Here is a 20285-nt window from a genome sequence, read left to right on the forward strand (position 1 = left end):
TGCCCCCTAATTAGTATAGAGAGGAGACACTGGGTGCACCTCACTGGTTGACACTTGGGTTTTATTTATCACTAATTGTGTTAAATCTTTTTGCAATGGAAAGAGAAGGAAATGCAAGGAGACACACACTGAATCTGATTTACAGCTTTGCAGTAAAAATCTGATCACACATTATTAAATTTGTAATTCAACTGGCTTGTCATATTTTAGAAAATGAAAAAGTAAAATAAGAAATAATCTATTTTAAATAGGCTTGTGTGTGACTGCTCCATCAAAACTAGCATTCTTTTTTGTTAGTAATGGCTCATTTAAAAAAAAAATCTACCCATAAAATGAGGAAGAGTACATTATTACTGCTGAAAATTTGCTAGAGATAAAACTCAGAGAAAATAAGATTTCAAAAATTCCACTTTCATTCCCTTACTTATTTCAAGAAATAACAATTTCCAATGCCTAGAATAGCTTAACAAAGTATGGTAATATGTTTTTCTTTTTTAAACTGAAATTGACATAATTTAGAATAACTGAGTTTATTTTAACATTTATTTGATTTCAAAGCTTTAAGAGCTTAAACTACAGATTTCTTGGCAAAAACAAAAATTCTGAATTAGCAAAGGATTTGAAAAGATGTAAAAACGTCTTAGTCAGAACTCAGTTCTATGTTATCTGGAACAGATGGAAGGCTTTGAGCAATATCCTGATATTGACAGTAGCTCCACTTTCCTATGTGTGTGTGGCTTTACAAGCAACCATTTAAGTCCTGGATCTGAATCACACATGCAAACCAGCCATGAAAAAAGCTGCTCTGTCAACAGAACATAACATTTTAGGATAAAATTTCAAGTATGTACCAAGCATTTATCTGTGTCTGAATTATATTTGTATTAGGATGCATCTGTATATAGTGGTGTGAATCAAAAATCTGCCAAGATGACAGCTGTATCATGCTCTGGAAAGTGGACCAGCACTGCATTAGAAAGGAATTTTATTTGCTGCCAGCAGTTTCCAGCTACAGTCAGTCAAGACAAAGAAAAAATTACACAACTAACTTATTCTGAGAAGCTATTTATTTTGATCAGACTGCAGCTTCCTTTTGTGATGACATTGAATACAATGCACTCAGGCTTTCTACAACCCACGAAATCCTAAGAGCAGCCAGGTGAAGAAGATTTTTATCAAAAAATCATGTTGACCATTGACCATTTAAGATTCACAGTGGGTTAGAAATAACATTTTCAGAAGAACTAACTTTTTTTTGACTCCAAGTATTGGTGAGATCTGGTTGAAACGAGCTTTGCATTGGAAAATTCTGTGGGAGAGAAATTCAGTGTTCTCCACAAAGCATATGGGGAAGGTAATGGATGTTGAACTCCTTTCTCTTTTTTCTTTTAATTTCCTGCAAGGCAATCAGATCTGATTAACTGTGACTCACTCAACAGTTCTGCTGTTGTTGCTGCTTTATGCATTATTTGTGCTACTGGTTTACTTCTCACAGCCTGCCAGCAGGCTTCGAACTGGGACTGAGGTTTAATTGAACCTGTGTACAATTAAGAGGGACAAGCAGATTCACCTTTTTTTTTTTTTTTTTTTTTTTTTTTTTTTTTTTTAAATTTTATTTTTAATGAGGGAGGGACTCTACATCGCTGCTAAGGTGTCTGGCCAATTAAATCAAAGATGATATTCAGTAACTCAGGGTTTAGAAAGCCAAATTTCACAAATTTTGTGCAGATGCTCTACAGGATTCAGAAGAGTAGATCTTGTACTAGTGTGTAGTTTCAGCCTTGAACTTGTTTTCTGACTGTTTAGCCCTAACACAAATGTTCTGATTCTCTTGTGGAGAAATGTCTTCATTCTCTGTATGCAGCTCATGAAAATGAAGAGAGAAGAGAGGGGAAAAAAAGACACAGAAATTTTTGCTGTCTCAAGTGACAAGGACACTTACAACAATGATTAAGTGCCACCTTAAAGGGATGTTCCCTGATAGAACCAGACCCTGCCTAACCTGCAATGGCATGAATTTGGTTACAAAAGCATGCATGTCTTTGTCCTCTATGAAATATTAAAGACCATCTCTAATTTTAACATCAACATGACAGATAATTTCATCTATCTTTTATAATAAGTCTTTTTACATCTGGTGTCTTTCTTTACTCTTACTGGCAGATTCCCGTGTTCAACAGCGTTCAGCTTTGACTCACGACATGGTAAAATGCTTCCAGAAGGGTGCTGCTGTCTTCTACCCTCAAAATAGCCTCTGCCTTCCCCAGGTGATTACTGTCACCTTGTTTTGAATTTCCTTGAAAGTTCAGGTGCCAAGAAACTCCTAGGGTCAGCTAACTCTCAGAGTGACTTCCCATACTGACAGGGGCAGTCTGGCTGTGTATGGCTGAGCCAAAGGGAGCAAAGGTGAGTCAAAGGTGCAGAGGGAGATCTGTCTGAGGCATTACAATTCTGAGAAGAATTTTTAAAACACCTGGTTCATACCATCCGTGACTGTTAAATAAAACAAAAAGTAATGTTCCTGCACTGCACTGGACTGAGGTGGAGACTTCTTCCTGACAACACTTATGGGGCTATGTTTCAGCTCTGGGACCAAAAGAGTATGTACAACACACTGGTGATTTATTATTGCTGAACAGTGTTTGAACAGCATCTACACCTCGTTTGCTTCTCTGTGCTCTCCCAGGGAAAAGGTGGGGTTTGGAAAACTGATGGCATTTGGCACAGCTGGGACCCAAAGTGACTCAAAGCAATATTCTGTATCATCCAGGACCATGCTCAGTGGTAAAAACTGCAAGAGGTAGAGAGGAACTAAAGTAGCCACTTCATGGAGACTGTCTGGGCCCCAGTTTGCTGGTGAGAGGTGGGTGGGTGATTGACTTTGCATCACTTTTTATTTTTTTATTCCCTCCTTATTTATCAGATGGTCTTTATCTGAACCCATGAGATTCTCATGCTTTTGCCCTTCTGATTCTCTTCCCTGCCCCTCTGGCAAAGACTGAGCAAGCAAATTACTGTTTACCTATGAGGGACTTACCCAAATGAAACAGAATAAAGGAAGACTCTCTTTCATTAAAAAGGCTGAGGGAAATAAAAGGCCAACAGAGGAACACTGGGCTGACTACAGAAACATTTCTCAATTGTGCTTGATGGTGGTGGCTACATCAAAAACGTTTAGAATCAGACTTTTGTAGTTCTGGGCAATAGAATTTTGGCCTGATTGTAACACCACTGTTCCAGTCTTGACAAGCAATATAACCAGGCATTTATCTGTAATTGTTGAGTTTCTATAGGCAGTCTAGTGCTCTCCAATTATCTGTGTTTTGGGAAATTATGGATATGGCTTAAGCCAAGCAAAATTCTGCTGACTAGAAGTAACACAAGGGTGTATGTACATTAGAACGTTCTGTAGAGCAAAACGAGTAGATCTGCACAACAAAACATTCAGGACTAACATTGACATCACACAGATTCAGCGTGTTCTATTTAGAGCAAGCCTAGGCTGGTCCTGTGGACTGAAAAGCTGAAGGAGGTGAAGCATTTTAGGAGACCCTCTGGATGTCAGGGTTTGGTTAAGCCTTTTCCAGAAAAAAGCCCATCATCATGAACCGAAAGGGCTCCATGAAATGAACGTGTCATATATGAAATATGACTGGGAAATTTACTCCTGAGCCCAGCTGAAGTGGTAATACACCTGTCTTATCCAGAAGGAGATTACAGAAATAGTGTTACCTTCTTTTGAAGCTACAAGCAATACCAATTCCTTTCACTAAAATTTAAATTAAGGCTCACAAAATGTAAGGTGTAATGTATTGCAATTGATTTTAAGGATTCATGAGGATCTACAGTAATGGGTGTTTTTGTCTGTGATGAGACCTGTGGTCTTTGCACAGGTCCTGCCTTCCTGTCATTATTTGGGAGACATTACTTTCAAGAGGTCTAAAAAGGCTGGCCAGGTTTACCAAACTAATTTGTATTTTTCTGCTGTTATGTTTTTGTTTCATTCCTTTTAAGGGAAGGGCTGTTGGAAAGCAATGAACTGATCTTGCATCCACGTGAGGGTGATGCAGGGCAGGACACAGTGGCTCTAACCACAGATTCCAGGGTGACTGCTGGAAGGGATTTCTAGGTGATCCAGCTGGACTGTGTTCTCCTAGCTAAAGAGTAGGATTCAGCTTGGAATATCCAGTCTAAAGCCACTGAGCCGTACTTCAGTGAGACTAAATGTTTGTGGTCACTGGGAACTACTGGCAGAACACATCTGACATTAGTGTCTTGAAAAATCAGAAAGTGCACAGGAATTTTTTTATTTGCCTTTTTTTTTTTTTTTTCTAGTGTAGAATGTCAGAGAGAGAATTTGAATAAAGAATTTGTCTCCTTGGCTTTTTCTCTGTTAAGTCTATCCATTTCCAGATCCTGGGGAAAGTGAGGCAGTGCCAGAGACCAGGGCCTTGTCCTGGAGCTCTCTGGTTGTCACAGGTATGGGAATTCAGTCATCAAGTTCATCTTACAGTGCCATCAATACAATGTCAAAAACAGCCTTTTGGTCAGTAAAGTAGTATTTTTCATATAGTTTGGGCCAGAGAAATTATTTTTTTCACATCTCTGCAAGAAGAGGCAGGTGTTTGACCATCAGTTTACAATGTGACAAAGCAACCAGAGGTAACCTCAGAGTCCCTGGTATTCACAGAATTTACATCAGATTGTAAATGTGGGTGTGCACAAGTCTGGCAGATACCTCTGGGGACCCTACAGAGATCCCAGTCCTAAAACACGCAACTTGTGCAGGGTGGGATATCCCCCCTCCTGTGAAGGCAGCAGGGTCTTGCACAGAGTCAGCCTCAGCACCTGCTGATGCCCAGTGTTTTCAGTGTGACTCCTCTAATAAGTATTAATTATTTCTGTGTATAGCTCTTTCAGTAGTTACCACAGAGTTACTCCATTTTACACATGGCAGAGGAGGCTAATGACCTGGAATCTCACAAGCACTGTATCATAATTATGTCAGTCATTAAACCTTTAATGGTATGTTTGAAATATGGGAGAGGCAAAAGCTCATCTCGCTGTTCTCTCATGCTCCAAGCTGCCTTGCACATTTTCATACTTGCTGAACTCAGGAGATGCCAAGGATGTTAAACTCCATGTAGAAATGAGGCTGTCAGATTAGTGGTGTGTTTCATCAATCTCTCGCCTCTGAAATGAGCTACATTTGTAGGGAGAATTATTGTCATGTCTAAAGAGTGGCCTGGCTGGTGAGTGAGGACATGCTGGCTCCATTCTCCCTCGTCAGTGGCTGGTTTTACACCTGTGGATGTGCCACTTCAGCCTTTTGTGTCTTTATTTCTTCTGCCATGTACCTTCATTAATGACTGCAATTGAATGAATTTCAGCACAGAGCTGTAGGATCAGGACAATGAGCCCCTCGTTTGCTGTACCAAAAATCTTTGCAAAGCCAGGCCATGAGTCAGTGACCACCTGGAGTTTTTCTGGTAGTGCAAAACTGTTGTGTGTGGACACCTGGATACATTCTTCATTTCAGTTTCATTTAACACTACTATATACATAGGTAAGTTTTCCCTGAATTTTATGTCCAGTGGCAGTTCAAATTACTTCCTCAGCCACAGAAATTGAAAGCTGCTGAGTAACCAGCAGGGTGGGTTTCACCCTTCTGTCAGCCTGACAAAGGTTTTGAGCTTATCACAAATATTAATTTTGAAATATCAATGTAAGAAAACTGAAACATAGATAACATACATTTTCACTGAAATAGTTCCTTTCAGTTTTTAAATTTCAGAGGCATAAAGAGGAAAATCTCGAGAACACATCTTGTTTGCCAACATGTGTGATGATATTGAAGTACAAAAGTATTGTGATTCAGATATTCAAAGAAACCAGATTTGTTCATTTTTTTAAGGTTCTTTGTTTTATTTATTTTTAATTAAGTTTTGACTAAAAATTCAGTTTACTCAGTAGCTTTCAATTTCTGTGGTTAACAAAGGTAAAGCACATTTTTATAGATTAAAAACCCAAATTATTTTTTAACAATAATGATTAAATCTACTGTTCCAAATTTACAGGTTATACTAAATAAAGTGTTTTATTTACTATAAATAATATTTATACTATTATTTAATAAATATTTAATTATTAAATAATTTTAAGCACACATTTCTTTAATCAGTAAGTTTGCTTGACATTTTCCCTCAAACAATTCAAAAATCATTCTGGTAACTACACAAAAACACACTTATTGTCCCGAATTGCTTCATTATTAACAATTGTTAATAAGTTTAAATTGATCATAAGTTTCTAAAAATTTGGGGATAAAACCTCAAAGTTCACTTACGTAAAGGGGGAGGAAGAAAAATAAGAATTATCATTTTTTGAAGTTATGAAAGAAAAGCTAAAGAACAGAATGCATTCATAAGCAAGAGGGATGAAACACAATGATACTATTGAAAGATTCCTGCTAACAAGACTGCTCCTTATACAAAAATATGTTTTAAAAGGCTTCTTGGAATTCCCATTAGTTGTAGACATCATTAGGAAAATAAAAAAGCCAGAAATAAAGAAAATTTTTTTGAGCAGGTTTTTTTTTTTTTTTACAAATGTTACTGATTTATGTTTTCATGTAAAAATTTTTATTACATATCTTGATTTTTAATGCCATATCACAGGCTAACTCCTGGTTTTCTTAGGAAAACATTTTTTTTAAGACAATAGTTCAAAACTGTCAGAAAAACTTGGTAACTTACCTGCTTTTCCCACTGCAATTCCTTTACCAAGCAATTACACACTTTGTGGTTTTATGCTGATTGAAAAAAAAAAAAAAGCTCAGAGGAAATTCCTCTATCACTCTTCATGTTCATCATCTTTATTCATTAGTTTTTACAAAGAGTTCCGTGACTGAATTTCTGTGCACTCAAATGTTTGGTTAAAAAACTCTGCTGGAGTTAGCCAAAACTGAAACCAAAACCAAACCCAAACCAAAACAAACAAACAAAAAAAAAAGGAGCACTTGCCATTTTGGAGTTTATTGTCAGGTATTGCTAATATTTAATTTTAACTGTGTTAATCTAGAAGTTATGTGGCAAGGGCATGGTGGCACCATGAGACCAGATAAATACACTGAGCAGTATTTGAATAATCTTCTGACACATTTGATAATGTTTGGGGTTGGTTAGGTTTTGGGTGCTTTTTCTGTTTTTATGTAAGCTATTTAGGAAATCCCATTAAGGAGAAAAGTAGAATTATCTGCTCTGAAACGTCAACTCTTTCTATGGTGAAAAGCATACCTTGGGGTCAGAAACGTACTCCAGCTCCTGTTTCATATTCCTTAGGACTCCTGTAGAATTATGAAATATTCTTTTCCATTTTCCCTTAGTAATCAATCATAGCAAGTGTGTGTCACTGCATTGGTATTGCTATTTATGCTGCATCTAAATTTGCAAAAACAAGTGGCAAATCACATCTTTATGTGCAGAATAGTGATGTAATCTTGCTACTTAAATTTCACTTCACTTAAACATCCCTGCCTTGAGTTGTTCCCTGAGCAGTGTAATCAGCAAAAGTGGGGCCCTCTATAAAGTAATTGATTAATTGACAAAGTCAGAAATCTGCACCTTTCATAATGGACTGATAATTCCTTGCATGCCTTGCCCTGTGCTTGTTCAATTTTATACTGCAAGCATTTAAACAATACTGTGAGTATAAGTGGCATGGTGTGTGGCTATTCTTCCTAATTCTTATATTTTTATTATCTATACATTTTTCAGCTATACCTGATGATGCAGGAATGAGGCCAAAAGTTGGTTTTCTGTCAGCTTTTATTTCTCTTTCTTTCTGCAGCTTCTCTATCTTGTCCTCTAAGGCAGTCCCTTATCTGTTTTTATCCTGTTCTGTTTCTGTAGGCATAACACTGAATCAATCTTATAATGTAATGAAAACCCCCAGAATATATTTTTTCCACAAATTAACACAGTGTGCAGGATTTTTGAATATTGTAGCTGATTTGACAGCAAAACTTGAACTATGGCATACCTTGATCAGAAAGCAAAACATGTAAGCTCTTCTGAAAATACTACAGTGTGTTTCTTCCCAAAGATTTTGTATTTTTTCCAGAACTATGAGCAGGATTTATTTTGCAAGAGGGAAGTAACCCTGGAATTTCTGACAAAGATTTCTTACAACTCCATTTTTTTATGATTAGCTGAGTGTTTCAGACCTGTTAGAGGAAAATCTCCTGTTTCTCTCTGAGGAAGAAGGAATTTTTCATTTGGGCTGTGAAATTAGGAATTCAGCTACTTGAGGACATGGGTCTACAATTTGCAATTAATAACTTTTTGGTGAGCCATGATTGGTTTCATTTTATGCTTATAAAAATACGTGAGCTTTCAAAGATATTTTAACCTTCATTTTTCTTTTGGTGTATAGCTGTATCTGAAGTTTATTGGTAAAGTTGAAACTGTAAATATTTGGCAACTGGCAATTTGCATTGCATAAGGTAATTACTTTCACTGTGTTATTTACACTCAGTAATGAGATACTTTCTAAAACTAATTAGACGTCCTTGCTTAGTTGCAAAAATCTTTTAAAGGCACTTATAATTCAATGTTCACTGCTTTTCCTATGTCATCTCAGTATCAAAGAGGAGCCAAAAGACTTATTTCTGTTTTTTATAGTTGAAACAGAACTATTTCCACTTTCTGTTCAGGGACAGGTTGTGTTACCCAGCTTCAGGCACACTGTTTAATCTTCACTTTCATTTGATAACAATAAGGAGGTTTCTGCTAAAGGAAATTGTGGGGGGAAAAGCCATATTCAATTGTTTTTATTCATATTCAATTTGTTTTCTTCAATTGACCATCACCAAGGAAGACACAACTCCTGTACACAGGGGGCAATTTCCAGCTTAGTCTGGTTTCAGAGAGCAGAAGAAATGACCTCTAGTGCATTGTGTAATTACCCTAATTGACTTCCATTCCTTAATTAAGACTATCCTTTCTCATAGCTTTTGCCTCGTGGAAAGACATTTCTGCTCAATATCATCGGAGGAAGAGTAATTACTTTCTGTACGTGTTTTGATGACAGGTACACTCTAAATATTGAGATTTCTTCTTAGACTTTATAACTTCACATGCCTTTGATGCCAAAGTCATTCTGCTGGATGTTTAATTAGAGGATATCAAAGAGGATATATACTCTTATATCCTACTTAGGATATAAGAGTATATATCCATACTTAGCATTTGGCCTTTTCAGTTTTATGCCAGACTTAAAATTCAACATCCCCACTGTCTGGCATTAATTTTACTTGTAAATAATTTATGTAATTAATTTACTTGATAAGCCTCCCTGTCTCATTTTATGATGTTGTTCTCAACCAAGCTGCTGAAATCTAGCTATGCTGGCAATGGGTTCAGCAAAAATAAAACACTTTGGAAGTTGTCTCAGTGCCCCAAGGTGGGTGTGACAGGTGACACATCTTGCTTGATGCTTCAAAAAGCTTAACTGATTGGAAAGGAAGAGTTACCCATCACTACAAAAACTACTTCCAGGCTTGAATAATTAATATCCCTTATAAAAGCTGATGGGATATGATCTTAGACTTACTGACCCTTGGGCCTGAGCTGGCATGGTCAGTCCTACGTTGCCACATTCCCTGGGCCTCTTGAAGTCTCACAGCTCTGGTCTAAAGAGAAATTGTGTTAGAGCCATCAGGGGCTGCTCCAGCAGGGAACAGAAAGTCAGACACAGTTAAGAGGAAGTCCAGGGAAATAACTTGTCTAGTATGATGGCAAAAAAAATTTGACAACTCAGTAACTTTTTAGTTTTTTCTCATTATTTAAATAGTGACATCCATGAGATCTTTTTGATCTGTCTGTCGTTTCTTTCATACAAAGGCTGGTAGTTTTTTTGTTTATCAGGCATGGCTATTTTAAAGCAGTGTCATGACAAAGTCTTTTACCCCTTTGCTTATTTGGTGCAGGGCAGCACCCAGAGGACAGCAAAAGAGAATTTTTAGATAAAATTCTGAGGGAAAGTTCAGCCTTTTTATAGCAAACCTTCCTGTCTCACTCTTGTTTCCAGCTCTCTGCTACCTCATCCTGCTGAAAATGTATTTTGGGCTTCATTATCCAGTGGAAAGAACAGTTTATGTGCAGAAGGGGTGCATGGGATGGAGATGTTAACAACACTTATTTCAAGTGGATTTGCAATTATGTTCTGATTGTGTGAGGTACCTATGAACTCAGACTATTTATTCTGCCAGAAGAACTCTAAACTGGTAAAACCTGGGTCTCTGCTTCAGTTGCCTCCCCAGCCCATCCCAGCATTGGCTTCCATGGTGAATGAGTCCAGCTGCAGAGCATCAGTCAGTCCTTCAGGAGAAAGGCTCAGTGGAAACAAACACCTCAAACTTCCCTGTTTGATGCTCAGCCTTCCTCATTAAGTCCTCTGCAGATTTTGTCTGTGAATGTCAGGAGACCAGAGGAGGGAGGAAACCTAGGCATGAGGCTCCAGCAATCAGGAATGTTTTCACATTGCTGCAAACGGAACTCTCACCACAATATACACACAAGCCATTTTCAGTAAAAAAAATGCCTCATTTTATGGCCAGCAAGCAGCGTGGCACATGGACCTCTAAACAAAAGAGGGAAATATTAAAAATAATAATTACTTACCTGTTGCTGCTGGACACGAAATGAGTCACACGGACACAGCTCAAGGTGTGGTGAAAGGAAGGAAGAGCTTTATTTCTTCTCTCAGAATTTATAGGTTTCTGACCATGGCCAGGAATTGGATAGTCAGGACAAGACCTTCCCAACCACACTGGCTGTGAGAGATGTCCATCAGAAGACGTGTATCAGAAAGCACGTATACAAATCTATGTTTACAGTCACTGTCCTGGGAAAGGATAGTTTAAAAACTATGTCAACAAGTTCAAAATCTGAGTTTTCAGTGCGACACTTACCCAGACAGAAAACAGCAAGATGGTCAAGTTGCCAAGTGATTGAGGTGTTTGTGTTGGGAGGAAGTAGTGAGTTTTATGTCCTTCAGCTGATTCAGGATACAATTATAGAATATGTCTGAAAAGGCAAAGAAAAGACTGAGGAAATCTGCCCTGTGGCTTGGCATTTTTTTCCAGTACAGCAGAACTAGGTCAGAAGCTCTTGGATGGAGGGGTTATAACTGCTGTTTTTCACTAACTTTTCTGAGAATATTCTCTAAACCGTTGTTTCCATAGGATGCAAATGCTGAGCCAGTTAAATTAATTTATTATATTGTATAAATACTATGCACTAATTTAGACAGGGAAGGAGGAAATTGACTGACCTCATATTCTAAACATTAAACCACTGGAGTTGAATAGAAAAGAGTGTGCTCCTGATCCTCAGTTCACAGGTTTATTTTTTCATTATTTTAGTGAAGCAATGGCTTGTGGTGTAAATAATTTTGCAGAGTCTCATAATGAGACAATAGAGCAGGGTGGTGAAGTCTAATCAGGGCTGATGACATCAAGGGGCCCTACACAATCCAAGCAGCAGCACTGCCCTGGGTGGGCAACCCATAGAAATGATTTTGGGTGGGAATCAGAGAAAGCCCCTTTGCCCAGCTACCATTGGCCCTCATGAACAAACACCCAATGTGAGCTAGTGACTTTGAAGATCTGATTCTTGCACCAGGCTTCCACAGCACTCACCTCTGATGTTCCATAGTAGAGGCTTGGATAACTGGCTGCCTGGAAAACCAGCAGGCCAGGCAAACTGAGAAGCAGGAAGGATAATACAAATTGAATTTCCTGAGAGATTCAGGTGCCATCCAGTGAATATCCCCAGTAAGAGAGACCAAACAGCAAAGTAAGGGATTAAGGGGCTGCTGTTGGAAGATTCTTTTGTGAGGACAGAACTTCTGCCTCCTGCAAATGAGAAGTGTATGCTCTGATAATAAAAAGGCGAGTCCAAAGTGGAAAGTTGCCAAGTAAATTAGAGTGTTTTTTAACAAAACGGAAGTGGAGTATTTCAACTCAAGTAATGATCAACTGTTGCAAGTGTTTCCTGAGTTGTATTTTTTGCAAGTATTGCTGAGTTCAGATCCAGAATATGTCACTGTCTCAGGCAAGAGCTTTTACTGCTCCCAACATGCTGCTGCAAGGACTCTGTTTCAACCAGTCAGTTTCCTCGTTTCTTCCTCCTCTCTTTCTTTTGAGGAAAGAGGATGGACAGGCGGGAATTCATAAATATTTCTGACAAACTCTTGTTGCACAATCAAAGAATTTTAAAAGACTTATTTTTCAATTGAAAAATATGATGGTATTATAGGTATTTTCTAAGCAAAATATATGATCTTGTATATGATGAAAGTATATGATAAAGATATATTTCTGAATCTCTTTGGAAAAATATCTCTCTTCTTGTCCCTGCTCTGCAGTGTTAAATATTGGAAAATATTAGTGGAAAACTAAAAAAATCAGCACTTAACTGTTTCTTTGAAGAAATATATCCTAAGGGATGCAGAAGGAAATGCTTTCTGCTCAGCTAAATATATGAAGTTTGAACATATACAAAGAAATGACCAAATTATTCCTGAGAGGTACTTAAGTGTTTTATGATGGGAATAAATTACTGCAACGTGTTGACAGCAGCTTATTGTCTGTTAATACATTTAAAAGACACTTGAGAGACAATTGGCTGCATTAACTGCAGAGGAAAAATTTATTACCTGTAGCACAAAATGGGGAGACTGCAGGTGGTCCAAGTATTGGTTACTTTGAATGCACTCAGGCTCAGTCTCTTTAAACTTTTTAAACAAATTTAGATTGCAGCTGCATGAAATGAATCTATTTGACTTCTTTTTAAATTAATCTATTAGCCTTCTTTCTGCAATGAACAAGGTCTGTGCTAATTGAGTAATGGTTTCTTGTTGCAACTCAATCTGCACCAGGGATATTCTGGAAACAGACAGAATGGGCTGTCAGACAGGAAGAATTGGGGGTATTATAACTACAGCTGCAAAAAACCTCAAACCAACAACAACAAAATTTTGCCATCCCTAAGTCCCCAGCACTTACTGGGATGCAGGGGCTGTAGCCAAACCAGGAGGCCCACAGACTGGCTTTCCCTAAAAATATCTCTATCCTGCAGAACATGTCCCCACAGAGCCCTGCTCTACAGTCACAGCTTTTTCAGCATTAAGGTGAGATGTCCTCAGGGATGCTCTGCAGCAGCTGAAGCTGCAGCTAGCTGAGGGATGTCTGTCAATCCCCAGAGTCCTAGCCCATTCCAGAGCCACCCCTGGCACTGGGTCTGACACTGCTGATCTTCTGCTGTGGCAGGTACCAGTGAATGAAGGACAGAAAGTGCCTGAGTTCCTCCATGCTGCAGCTCCAGGGACTGACAAGCCCAAAGCCCCCATTGGTACAAAGCCATTCAACCAGGTTACACCAGCCAGAAGCACAAATCCTCACGTATATGCATATTTCAGTTTGTCTTCCATGAAGAACTCTTAATTTTGTAAATCCCCCTCTTTGGACGATTATGAACATAATTCTTCCTTTAGCCTTTTAAAATCCTGCCAAGCATACATAGATTTTTTCACCCTGTCTTGTTTCTTCCTCCTACCCCTATCCCGACCTGCTTTTCTTCACTATTCTTTTGTCATTTTAGACAAGATTAATGATACTGGTGAGCCTGGAGTATTCTTAAAATAAATGGCTTTTTTGACAGTCCCATTCTAAGCCTCATTTTGGATTTTAATCACTTGGGTTTTGCCTCTCAGGCCCCTCTGGCAAAAATATCCCAACTGGATATATACAGTGTGTGACATCTGTGTGAAGCTGCAAGTCACTTCAGCGCTGTTTACCACTACTCACCAATAAAATAAGAAATTGTCTTAGGTTGCAATGTAAGATGTAATCAAAAGTATGTATTCTATTACCAGCTATTAAAACCAGGTGGGACAGTGTTCTTTATCTCTTCCACAACCCACCCTCCCTCCAGGGGTATGTCTTCTGTTAATGGCCCATTAAGTCAGTCACTGCAGGACTGATAAAATTACATCATCCCATTGTGAGATGCTCCACCCAAGGGGAGGAGCCAAGCATTCCTACCTGGACATAGTCTGAGACTTGGAACACCAGAGCAGCCTTTCTCCACTGGATTCCCAGAGGAAGACTGGACCCATCTACACCACCACTGGGCCTTCAGAGGAAAACTACATCCTTTCACAGGATCATTGCTTCAACAGAACCACATCTGTCACTCCAGGAGGACTGCAGCCACCATTTAATCAGACTGCTATCAACACCCTGACCAACAGGGTGTCAAACTGTATTCTGACTCTGTGTTTTTTGTATTACAGCATTTTGTTTTAATTTTCTTATTAAGTTGTAGGTTGGGTTTTTTTAATTTATATATACTAGTAGAGAATTGTTATTCCTACTCCTAAATCTTTTCCTGAGAACCCCTTAATTTCAAAATTATAACAATTCAGAGAAAAGGGGTTTATATTTTCCATTTCAAAGGAAGCTCCTGCTTTCCTTAGCAGACACCTGTCTTTTCAAACCAACACAGAAATAAATTTAAAAATTACCCAATAAGTATTTTTCTGTTGCTGTGATGAATGCTCAGTAGCTTCTCTGTATAAAATCAGACTCAGTGTGAGTGCCAAGAATTTTTATTTTTTTGACGGGGAAAGATTCTTCTTGAGCAGGGAGGTTGGATTAGATGATCTCCAGTGCTCTTTACCAACCTCGCCCATTTTGTGTGATGTCATGAAAAGGAAAGTTGGAACATTCTATTTTTAAAAGTTTAGCAGCAGAACCTGGGCAAAGTTTTTCAGAAAAGTTAAGAGAGAAAGAGGAAAAGTTATTCCTGGTCATGGCACCATTTTAAAATAGATTTTGGTTAGGTTTTTTTTTTTTTCTTTACTTTTGCTTTCCAAACAAGAATAAAATCAAGGCCCTTATAATTCTTTTTAGATAAGAATAAGATTAAATTAATTAAGGACACTGAAACACATAGGGGCACACACTACTTTCATACCTAAAAAGTGTTCAAAAGAGTACCTGAGTGAAATCTGACAAAGTGCAAGATTAGAAAATATAAGTTTATGGGTTTGCTTTTATCTATTCTGAGTTCATTAGTTCACCAGAGTAACTGAAATTAGAAAAGTTTCCTCTCTCACAGAGGTCAGGCTATTCCAGAGGTCAGACAAGGAATATCTTCTTTCTTTCCTTTCCAGCATGACAGAAGTCTTCAGTTAAATTCCATGTTGCCCCAAATCATCTCCAATTAGGGTTTATTCTTTGTCAGCACTTTACCTGGCTGGACGTCACCATTGCAGGAAGAGATGGATGTTTCAGTACCTTGTATGTTCCAGATCACCTTGCTCTCTGCCACTCTGCTTTCTGAATGGAGGATATGCTAACTGATGACATTTTAGTCACAAAGTCTGGTGATCAGATGTTCCTGCTGATACCAACCTTTTAATCTGCCTTGGATGTAGCAGGACATGGAGACACAGCCAAAGGATCAGGACTCTGATTTTAAAAATGGGCTTTATGCCAGTAATACAGTAATAGGAAAATGTAGTTATTGTTGAGAAAAGGAGAATAGATGATTGTTTTTCTTAATCATTTTGATGAAATAGACAAAATTTGTTGAAGAAGATGAGGAAGAAGAGGAGGAGGAGAAAGAAGAAGGAGAAGGGAAAAAGAGAGGAAGGAAGACAGTTTTACCTCAAATACAGACTAAGAGTAGAGAAATCCTGGAGCAAAGTAGCTCTCAGTCTTTTTGCTGCTTCATGTTGAGAAAAACCGTAAGAGTCAGGGAGAACACAAAAAGGAAGTGACCTGGAAAACCAACACATAAATGTGAAAACAGTCCTAAATGTCCCCCAGAGACACCCAGATATCAAAGTTCCTCCCTCCATTCCCTCTCCCTCTGACTCCCCATGTTGTCTTCACTGTTCTTGTTCATTGTCATGAAGCACAATCACCTCTTGGTATCCCACAGGTCTGTTGCAGCTGATGGGACACCAAACTCTGGTGTTAAAAATCCTCAAAGCTTCAAAAGCCACCGAATTACTCTCCTCATGCTCATGGGCCATCAAGAGCCAGGTGTGCTTTACCTAGCTCATCCAAAATGGAAAAAAATTATTGGTGTACTTTTAGTTATTAATCACACGGTAGAAGGGACAGCAGATATAACTTCAATCCTCTTTTTTATTTTTTGCGATACAAATCTGTTAGTACTTTCTTTCACAATTCAATCAAAAGAAGTTCCCTGTCCGTCTTGCTGTTGAAGGAATACTGGCTGCTATTCCCTGGAAAAAAGGAGCAATAATTGAGAAATAGAGTGAAAATATTCTATAAAAGAATATTAATTCTTGAGAAATAATAACGGACGGGAAATCTTCTCTATCAGTAAAGAGGTTTGAACATCTTGGGCCCTGTGCTGTCAGACCGTACCAATAGCTACAGAGTGATAGCTGTCACTTCTGGTCCCTTCTTCTCTCTGAAGATGGAAGGGAAGGCATGCTGAAACATGCTAAAACAAGAACCAGGTCCCACATGGCCATTGGCAGGCAGAAAACTCATCAAGCATGAGCTCAGTCAGGGAATTTCACTGATAACAAGCTCTGCAGGCACTGTAGGTACCAGCAAGAAGGCAACAGACCTCCCTCCTTTGGATCAGTGAATGACCTGAAGACAGGGGCACAGCTTGCTCTGAGATACCATTTCCCTTCCCTGCTGGTAGATGTACAAGTGGCAGTGTCAGGGAAGCCCCAAGAAGGCAAAACTTGCTGCTAAGAGGATCATCTGAGATGTGTCTGCATGTGTTTCTCTGTGACAGCTGCCACCTTGGCTGACGCTCTGCGGGTTCAACCAAGACACCCCTGCCACTCAGTCTAAATAAAGACATAAAAACAGAGCTCCTGAGGTCTCATCTAGGGAATCAAAGACTTCTGCTGGGAGCCAGCAGTCACATGTTATCTGTGGACTGTGTTGTTCACATGCACTGCTGGGAAAGAAATCTGTCAGACACTTATATATCAATGTCACTTCAGCCCAGCTTCTCCTGCTGCCATTCTCCTTGGGATTTATTGGTGCAGCAGGACCTCTAATCACAGGTGGTGTATTTTAAAACCCTTTTGGAAGTCCCCAGTGGATCAATGGAAAAACCTGGATTTAGGGATATACCCATATTAGTTTTGAACACCACTATGAAGGAAGGAGGGGGAAAAAATTAGGCCAACAGAAAAAATAAAGATTAGAGAAGAGATCAAATGTGAATATTGATCAAGACACACACTTATGCCACAAGTCTGGTGTAGGTAAAGTATTTGCCCAAGTGTAGAAATTATTTCCATCTCATGTTTTTTTCTGCCTGTTGCTTTGACTGGAGTTTGAGTTTCACATATTTGGCAGAAATACTGAAACCAATTGACTGATCTTGCCTAATACCTCTATACTTGTCTGCAGCTAAGAGAATGAAGACTGACAGGTGACATTCTCGTGGTCTGACCTGTTTTAACAGCCCACCACAGAAATAAATCCTATTTGTACCCCATAACCCACCAAGCTGATTCTGTCTGAGGCTGACCACCATCCAAGGAGGGCATCCCCTGTATTCTTTGCTTTATTGCCCTGTTGTGCAGCTGCACAGTCCAGCTCCTTCTGGGTTTTGTTTTCAAGGAAATCCCTTACATGCTCACCTTCCATGGTGGGCATGGCAAGATGGGCTGGGGATCACATTTCTTCTGGTTTTCCTGCTATCCATGCCAGTTCAGCCCAGCTGAAATGCAGTTGTAGCACTTCCATTCCTCCTAGGGCTACTTCATAGACACTGAGAGAAAATGATTTGTGCATCACACTGGCCCATTATAATCACTGCCATATACTTCTGAGAGGACAGTTCCACCCAAGGGTCTCCTCTTGCTGGTGTCTCTTTGTAAGAATGTGCAGAACAGGTGCAGCAATTCAGATTCACAACCTGCCTAAATATTTAAGTAAAGACAACTCATTCCATATGTTTTGTCATATGCTTCCTGTGTAAAAAGTTAGTTGCAATGTGGTTTAGACTTCTTGATCAGACCAGATAACTCAAAATTCTCTGTCACAATACTGCTGGAAAAAATATTTCAAATTTATTACTTCCTTATGATTTTAGTTCACACCCAGGGAAAGTAAGTCAGAAACCTGTCTGTTTTGCATCTCTAGGGCATTGTAAACAACAAATCCACTTTTAATAAACACTAGTCCAGTCAGGCTGAGAAAATAAAAGACTGGGCTCTGAGCTAATATAAATGATAGCAGATGTATGGAAATTGAACTTGTTACCTCTGTCTCTCTTTTCTTTGCCTCCTCTGGGCTCTGTTCTCTGTGGATATAACTTTCTATAGTCTCCCAGCCTTCTTTGGGCTGAATTCGCTGTAGATACAGCTTTCTATAGTCTCCCAGCCTCCTCTGGGCTGAACTTTCTGTGAATACAGCTTTCTATAGTTCCCCAGCCTTCTCTGGGCTGAATTCTTCTGTGAATACAGTTCTTCTCTAATTCCCCAGCCTCCTCTGGGCTGAATTTTTCTGGGATCCTCCCTCGTGGGGAGTTCCACTTATCTCAGTTCTCATTATTTGAAGTAAACTCTCGAGCTCGTTAGAATCTTGTTTCTCGTGTTTATTGTAGGATCCTCATAAAAGTTAACAGGTCTCTCCAGGCTGGTTACAAGGTTAATCTTTGCAATTTGGCACATTTCTTTCTTCTGATGGTACAAACAAGGCCTTGTGGCGCACTTCATGTCTGATACACAAAATGGCCCCGAACTACGCAGTTCTTTTATCTTTATACTTATTTTCACCCAATTAACAATAGACACGTATATTATTTTTCTTAATGACCCAATGACCCATCACCTCTGTGCTGCACTGCGGCATTTTCTATCCAATTACTAACTACTACCCAAAAACCTCTAGGAGAAGAACATGAAGAAGAAAGAAGAAGGACAAGGGACAACACCCTAAATCCTCCATATTGTCTCCTGTTCTCTATTTTTTCACCCAGTAATTTAAGAAACTTTCTAATCTACACACTTACACTTTCTTATCTAACTTTAGCATTTGTTTTCAAGTATCACTATGAAAACATGCTCATGAATTTCATATTATATGAAATTCAGTGTTTTCTTGGATCTCAGAACTAAACATTAAAAGCAAGGGCACACAGTCTGTATTTCAGACTCTAACAGAACTCTGCGGGTTTACATCGGCTAATAGGTCTGACTTAGGATTTATGTAATACAGTCAGATAAACCTTTTAACTGAGGACTTGTACTTGGTTTGTAGAAATTCACCAATTTACCAACTACTGTATCAAGGAGCAATTAAGGGTCTGGCAGCCTCAGAGACCTTCTTAGATATTCCTTTAGCTGCAAAACCATACCACCCATATTTTTTGCAAAATACACCCATAAATACCCATTCAACCTTTAATTGAGCCTGCTGTGCTCAGGAGAGAACAATCACCAGACAGGTCCTCACTTCAGACAAAAATAAGACAAATTTTCAGTCTCATAACAGCAGACTTGTCTAGTCTGAGCAAAAAAAAAAAAAAAAGGGCCAAAAAACAGCAAAAAAATGTCAGGGTTATCAAACTCCCTTCATGCCCTGTTGCTTAATCTCACTGTGCACACACAGTTTCAAATTAATTTCTGCTCACCTCAGCAGCCTGATTTACTCTTCAGTGTGGCTTAACAGTAATACATTGATAGCATCAGTGAGATAAAAAACAGAGAAAAACAGACCTCCCACACCAACCAAAGCAACTCTTATTTTATAACTTAGAGCACTTGCTGAGACAAACCCAGGCCTTTCAGAGGAGGTAGTAAGCTTATCATGGTTAAACCCAGGATGCACTCTGAGCATGGGGCAGATAAAAATGGGTTTTTATGAGCTACTAGTTCTTACTTCTGCAATTCTTATATATTGTCTTCATCCTAAGTGACTTACTTCTCACCATTTTTTTTCCTCAAATTTGAAAAATATCAATTGACCAAACAGTCAATTCACAGCACACCTCTTCCTGTGATACTCAGTTTCAGCTCTTCTCTGCAGTTGCACTGTTTTTCCTATAATTTCACCTTGAAGATTTAATCTCTGGTGAATGACATCCAGTATCTCCTGAACTGGTCCCGAGCATTATGCATTCCTACATTGCTGTATGGAAGCAGGAACTCCCAAACACCCACGAAAGATGAAGTGGAGAGGAAGCAGCATCACCTGTGCCTTTCAG

The sequence above is a fragment of the Poecile atricapillus genome, chromosome Z (genome assembly GCF_030490865.1).
Source record: "Poecile atricapillus isolate bPoeAtr1 chromosome Z, bPoeAtr1.hap1, whole genome shotgun sequence".
In the NCBI taxonomy this organism is placed as follows: Eukaryota; Metazoa; Chordata; class Aves; order Passeriformes; family Paridae; genus Poecile; species Poecile atricapillus.